The following is a 7,768-nucleotide window of genomic DNA, read 5'->3' on the forward strand; positions in this document are numbered from 1 at the left end:
CCCCTGCGATTAACCCAAATGTGGTTAACTCGAGTGTGTAATTTTTGTTAGCGGGGGACTGCGTTCGCGCTATCCCCCTTATTACATTTCATAATACTCAATAAATTCAATGTGTTTAAAACATAAAATATCCCATAGTATATAATATCATAGAATGGGTAGTAAAAGGAATTTGACATTTATAAGGGTGTAGGTGTCAGTAAAAATTATTTTAGGAAATATAAATGTTATATTACATTTACTTTTATAAGTAACTTCAGTAGTAGCTAAATTGGCCATATTAGCCTAATTGTGCGCATATTTTCCTTCTTCACTTTAGGGATTTTATTTCGTCAAAATTATTCTGAACAGGAAATAATTATTTTTAATTATGAATTCCAATTCCCATACAATTTCTTCTATATAATAGAGTGGTACATATTAATTGTCCTACTGTCGTAATCAAAATGTAGATTAATCTGTAAAAATAGAATTATTATCACATCTGTTACGATTCAGTTATTACTGCCACCACCAGTTCTTTTAATGGGTAGAACTGGAAACCACTTAACAACTAAATGACTCTGTGACCCAACGATTATCAAAATGTCTAACCGTCTCTAAAGGGCTACAGAAAAAGAATCTTATTTTACTATTTTTATTTGACGTCTTTGTACTGGCATCACCAAAACTTTTTTACCATTCTTTTAAGATATATGCAAGGTTATTGGGCAACATTATTGGTATTTTTAAAGGGTAATCCCTTTCATTGCTATTTCGCGACAATATATACAAACATACATATTGTAATACAAAGAATCGGTCTTTTAAAATTTTGTCATGGTAATGTATCGATGTATCAGAGTAGAAAAATATTTGGCATTTACAGACGCCTAATTTGATATGATAGTAATATTGATAATAAAATTCTTTTTTTTTTGTCAGTGCCCACGATTTTTCATAAATTTTTTCCCCATCAAACTTTATTACTGTGACATTATATTATATCAATGAGATCTCCACAATCAATGCAACAATAGCAACCGACCACTATCGGGACTGTAGGCAATTCTAACTCAGTTGTCACCACTTTCATACATTTGCCTTTTACTAATTTTCTAGCCGTTCAGCTCTGTAACGAATGTAAGGTGTACAGATAATAAATACACAGTGTACCGTCACTCTAAGTTGGAAGGATGTTTTTTTTTTTTTTTTTTTTTTTTTTAGTGTTGTTATTTTTGTTGGTATTGTAGTTGTTTTTATTTGTATCATGTTGTTAGATATTTATCATGATCATGACCATTATTATTATTATCATTATCATTATCAGTATCCTTATCATCATCATCATCATCATCATCATCATCATCATCATCATCATCATCATCATCATCATCATCATCATCATCATCATCATCATCATCATCATCATGTTAGCATATGGTTATTGCTGCTATAAACATTATCATTATTATAATTATAGTAGTAATCATGATGTACTCTATGGATGATAATTTCAATAAAAATGTTAGTAATTGTAATCCGACGAAAAATGACGCTAATTTTGAATTATTAATTGGGTTAAATAAATATGAAAATATTTAATACCCGTGATCATGGCCAGTTTAATAATAACAGTAATTACGATAATGGTGATCATAATTATGATATGGAAGACTAGTAGATTATTGTGTATGAGTGTCGAGCTTTCTATCTGTCACTACCTTACCATGCAATTTCCTGTTGTGCAATTTTTTGTTTGGAATATTTCCATATACAGTTTGTTTTATATCTGCTTTATCTAGCGCGAAGACTGGACCTAGTGTTGTGTGGTATGCTTGTGTTGTGTAACCTAGTAAATAATCTGTTTGATTATCATCGTTATCTACCGAAAAAAGAAGCGTTTGGTGTTTCCCAGGCGGTCACCTGTCCGAATACTTACTATCGTTGGCGAATTTAGTGTATTTATGCAATGCCCATATGCATTTCAGTTTTCATTTGGGCTCACTGGTTACTAAGGTCATGCACAGACGACACAGTCATTATTAACTGTATTTTCGGCACTGGAAGACCGAACCAAAGCTTCAAAATTTCTGCAAAACATAGTTAAACTTATATATATTTTATTTATTTATTTATTTTAGACATATCTTTATTATGATAATTTTATTCTTTTTGTTGGTATCATAGGGAATATGATTGCTACTAACAAAATTATTATAACAGCTTTAATTATTTTTTCTTTCTAAAACAAAATCTGTTTATTATCAGAAATTTATGAAAAAATATTGATTTTACTTTAGTTACCTCTAGGTCAATCCTCTCCGTTTTCTGTTATCTTTCTCAATCTTTTTCCGATAACTTTTACTCTATAACCCATTGATTGAAGTGTAATTTCAATTGATTTCTTTATACAAATACAAAAAGAGCTGCTATAACTTGTATGAAAATGCAAAACATATGTAGTAAATATGACAAAATGCCAACAGCATCTGGTGTTCCCAGGCGGTCACCCATCCAAGTACTGACCAGACCCAACGCTGCTTAACTTCGCTGATCGGACGAGAAGCGGTGCTTTCAACGTGGTATGATCGTTGGCATAGGGAAGGTAAACGTTAGGCACTTTTATACATTTTAATATAATGTATAATTCAATTTAGCATCAAACTTCATTACCATGACATTCCAGTCACATCACTGAGATCTGCTCCTTAATGTATGTACCAATCCTAATCGACCACTATCGGGAGTATTGGCAATTGTCACCACTGTCATGTATCTCCTGTACGCCTTTTACTAAAGAAGCACGGTGTATAAGTAATACATAAGAAATTAAGTAAGATGAAATGTATATGGCTTTAAGTGTGTGCACATGCAACTGTATCTTTTGGTTGCTGACAAATGACAATTTGCTGCTATTGTACACCCCTATGTATTTTCTGTTTATGCTTCTCTTAATCCGTCGGCGTTGACTTGTAGTCTATTTTGTATTGGTTTAAGTATAATTTCTATTGTTTTGTAATACAAATAAAAAAGCTGTTTAAAGTGGAAAAGAATTGCATAACATTTAGCATATATGATAAAATGCCAACAGTATCTGGTGTTTCCAGGCGGTGACCCATCCAAGTAATGAGCCTGACCCATCGTTGCTTATCGGATGGGAAGCGGTGCTTTCGACGTGGAATGAAAATTGGCATATACACTTGTAACATTAGCCAGCTTTATGGCAGTGCTTATTCAATTTTCATAAGTATCTTTGGCAAAGGAAATAATAACGTTAACCACATTTCTGTCAGTGCTTACAATTTTTCATACATTTCAAAAGAATATATCTTTTGTTTTTTGCACCAAACTTTATTACCATTACATTCTAGTTTGTGACGAGTGTGTGAAGAGACTTCTTTATGATTTGCGAAGTTCTAGCTTCGCCCGGGCCTTCTAAATATGGCCCGGCTTGTGTCAACTTTTTACGGCTGTCTCATTTAAAGGTCTGACACTCGGTGCTTACCGTGGCGGCGGGATTGCCAACAGGCGCTCCTGCCGCCATGGTCTCTTTACCAGCACGGTGGCTGTTGTGGGCGGTCTCTGTCTCAGAAATTGTGTATGGTCACAATTTTCTTAGTAGTGGACTAGTGTGGCGTTCGGCTCGCTGCAGTGCATGCAGCACCTTTCTTCGCGTTCAATTGTGGTGATACTCTGCCATGCACAGTGGTAACCTAGGTGCATTCTGTGCAGAATGACTTCGGTACCTTTGTTGATTACTTTAGAGAGTGCCAGTGGTTCATAGCCTGTGGCGTCTGAGTACCAGCTTGCCGAGCGGGAGGTTCTCGTTTCCTCTCTGTCGAGCTGCCGTAGGATGGTACGACCGACCAAGGCACTTTTCTCCTTAAGTAATTTTCGGCTTGGTTTTATCGTCATGGGATTTGATGGCATACTCCTGTCAGCCAGGGCTAGTCTGTCAGCAAGCACGTTCCTCTGATGTCGCTGTGGCTTGGGACCCAGTTGATGATAATTCTTATACCTAGAGCAAGAATTATCTGTGCCATTATGAGAATCGTGGTCAGTAGGTAGATGTTGTCTGTGGGTGAGCTGTGCTGAAGACAGGCAATGGCTGCCCTGTAGTCTGTGTGTATGACCACGTGTCCTTCCCTTAGAGACGCGTGGGCTAGGGCTCCCATGTTTGCAACTGCCTCTGCCTGTAGCGAGAAGGCGATGCCTGTTACCCTCATGGATTGCGTGGCATCCCTTGCTGCAAAGCCGACGCCTGCAGTGTGGCTCAAAGGATCGACCAATCCAACCGTGAAGTATGTTCTATTACCCGGAGCAGTGATGGCTGCAATGACCCTTTGGGCTAGGCGTGGGGTATAGGCTCTTTTTCATTGAAAGGCTCATTATATTGAACTCTATCAAGCTCTGTGCCCACGGCAGGGCTTTGGCAAAGTCGGGGGGAGGGGGGGGAGTCCATGCCCTTAGCAAGAAGCTGTTGTTTGAGCTGATGGCGTATCAATACCCTGGGTGTGTGAGACAGCCAGGAGTTGTTTGCAAAGAGCTCGTTGTCTTTTTCGAGGCGCCTGACTTATTTTCGTCTTAGGCTTGTGTTCCTGGGAGCCTGTATGACCTTTGACAGGAATTGTGTTGCCATTACATCGATTCGTGAGTCCAGGAGAAGGTTTGCCTCCATCAGGAGGTTGAGGACCTTTGTCCACCTCTAGGCACCCATAATGATCCTGGCAGCTTCATTTTGGACTGTCTCCAATTTGTCTGATTACTTTTTCTTGGTGACAATTAGAGCGACTGAGGCATAGTCCACAACAGGCCGGACAGCGTGTACAAAGAATGATCTTAGTACTTTGTGTCTGGCTCCTATGCGTCTCCCAATCATTGCTCTCATGACAGACAGTCTTGCTTTGGTTCGGTCAACCAGGTACTGGCCCTACTTCTGGAAGGAGAGGGTCCGGTCTATCCTTACTTCTAAGTATAGGAAGTCCTGGACCCATTCCAAGTCCACTCCCTGGATTTTCAGACTTGTGCTTCAAACTCTCTGTCTCAGAGCCATAGCTTTGGATTTGGCTGCAGAGATCTTTAGTCCTGTCCTACAACACTCCTCGGACACAAGGTCCAGACAATGCTGGGCTTTATTCTGGCTGCGTGGTCCAGTGGAGGTGATAGCGAGATCGGCTGCATACGAGATGATCTTTCACCCCACTGGGAGGTTTATGTTGAGGATGCAGGACATTAAAGTGTTAAATAGGGCTGGACTGAGAACCCCACCCTGTGACATTCTATTTTCGAGAGGTATAGCCGCTGTTATATCACATACTTCATATCAGCAGCTGGTATATCGTATATTTGGTATATAATGTATTCTGTAACAATACGGAGAGGCCCGTATGGTATAAATTCATCTTCTATGTCACGACCGCTGGGAAGGCGTCGGCGAGTATCACCGGGTCAACACATGGTCCGTATCAGCCATAAGAGCTGACCTGTCAAGAAACGTGTTTGTGTGAGGGGTCGTGCCATAGGAAGTGGTGACGGCTCTTCATATGATCAATGCTGTGAGATAACACGATCGCGACCTAACTAATGTATAACAAATGAAGTAGAATGTTACTTGACGTTGTAGCCTGTGTATGTTCATAGTGTGAGGGCAGTTCGAGGGGAACCTCCGTGCCATCGAGACGCCCACATCATTCTGGAATCAGACCGTTATTCTGATTTCTGACTATTTGTAGAAAGTTCTTATTATATAATTTAACGTGAGTTGTTATTTAGTGGCTTTGTACATTTTTGCATTTGTACAATCGATGTATTATTTAACAGGTTTGACCGCTACTGAATAAACCCTGAGCGAGTGCTACGCAATGGTATCAGTCACCCCAGACCCATTGACAATATCATAGGCATTCTCCGGCGGCCAGACGGACCATTGTGAGTACCAATGGTGGCATGACTACTTGACCCTAGCCTCCCGGGGGAGACCAGCCGATTGACCGTGACCGGGCCAGGATCAGGCCGCCAGTCTTGCTGGAATAGAGGACCAGGGCGTACCCAGTCACGGCATCGCTTAACCTCCAGGACTCCCGTCTCCACAGCGCACAAGGCTGCCACGCACGGCAAACGCGTGGGTAGGTGTGTAAACCCCTGGGAGAGACCAGAGGGGATGCCCTTCCACCTACGAGACATCATTGTTTGGTGCCCTTTTGCTCAGCCCTCTGAAGCAGCCACCCAAAGGTTGCTTCACCTCAGTGAGGGAGGGAGCTCTTACACTTTTCCCAGGAGGTTCCTCTTAGTCCTTCACGAGTCTGTTATTTATTTATTTTTTTTTTCTTAAGAAATATACAACAGCAAAACCAAGTGGGCGACGAGGAAGGGAGATGTGGAATAAAAATGATTCCAGAACCTTGTCAGCTTCTTAAACTTGTAAAAAAAATATGACCCTTATTTCGTATTACCATTAATATGACAAAAAAATAATTCAGAGATACAATTGGCAACTCACAATGTTCGTAAGCAATATATTCCGAAATGTGAAGCAGCGACATTCATGACATTGCGACCACACCACACAGCGACGCAGACATTCCAAATATTTGTATGACACTCGTGTTGTAAGGGTGAACACTGCATAGCAAAGAGCGAAGTGAAGAACAGGGAAGCACAAGACATTTTCCAAAGTCAACTTTGATTTTCTCTGCAAATTGTTCAACAGTAATCCTTCACAAAGTTTTGATGTCTCTCAAGAGTATTAAAAGTCAGAGCGAGGAATTCTAAATTTTAAAACTACTAAAAAAAGTGGATTACGATGAGTCCGTCTGAAGTAATCCAACTGATGACACACAGGACAACGTTTATTTTATTAATTCATAACTCACATGGCAACGTTTATTTTATTAATTAATTGGAGGAGAGTGAAGGAGATGGGGTGACAAACCACGATTCCCCACATCCCTTTATTCATTAAGCCAATGTCGCCGGGGAAAAAGCAGTAAACAGTCCTTCCAGTGTGAGTCCATATTCATAAATAACAAAAGCAGTTTACCGTTCTAACGAGAAGAGAGATGTATAAGACTTTAAAACTTAATGCATTTTTGTAATGAGAGTGTGGACATAAATGATGTACTTCAACCATTTCTTATCTACGACAAAGTTTACACAAGATAGCCAATGAGAGCGTCGGATATCACGAGTCTACCAATCACAACACCTAATGCAATCGCCCTGTTTCTCTGCGACAGTGTTAACACATGCTAGCCAATGAGAGAGTCGAATGCCACGAGTTAACCAATCACAATGTTGGGTTTCTTTCAATTCCTTGTCCCAGGGAAATTTGTCAGTCGTCTTTGAGAAAAGTAAAGAGTGAACTAGTGATTTTCGAGGAATTGTCGTGTTTTTCGAGAAAAGCGACAATAAATAAATATTATGTTAGGGTGTGACAAATAAAGGTATGCGGAATTGTGTAAACGTTACACACAAATATATATTGGTAGGAGTGTACTTGTTTCTTTATAGTAGATTGCTTCTGAAAATCACGAAAGTTGTGAGAAAGTGCTCACTTATTTTTATATTCATGCAGTGTGTTTACGGTCAAATATTGTTATTAGTACGGGTGCGTCTAGTGTGTATGTCTTCCAATGTTTTGTGTACAGAACTAGTGGAATGAGGAGCAAGTGATATTGAAACGGAGTTGTCGAAAGCTTAGCAAAGGAAATGTGTCACCGCCACCTGCTATACAAGGAATTAAGGGCAAAGCATTCCGGGAAAAATACCAAACTATAGAAAAGATAAG

The 7,768-nt window shown here is 39.7% G+C and overlaps 1 non-coding gene across 1 annotated transcript; it reads right to left on the reverse strand.

Moving 5' to 3' along the window:
* Positions 1 to 2,459: 2,459 nt before the first annotated feature.
* On the reverse strand, positions 2,460 to 2,578 carry LOC125030195. Its single transcript, XR_007115382.1, has one exon. It is a non-coding gene; the product is annotated as a 5S ribosomal RNA (ribosomal RNA).
* Positions 2,579 to 7,768: the final 5,190 nt, after the last annotated feature.

The sequence above is a fragment of the Penaeus chinensis genome, chromosome 10, assembly GCF_019202785.1.
Source record: "Penaeus chinensis breed Huanghai No. 1 chromosome 10, ASM1920278v2, whole genome shotgun sequence".
Classification (NCBI taxonomy): domain Eukaryota; kingdom Metazoa; phylum Arthropoda; class Malacostraca; order Decapoda; family Penaeidae; genus Penaeus; species Penaeus chinensis.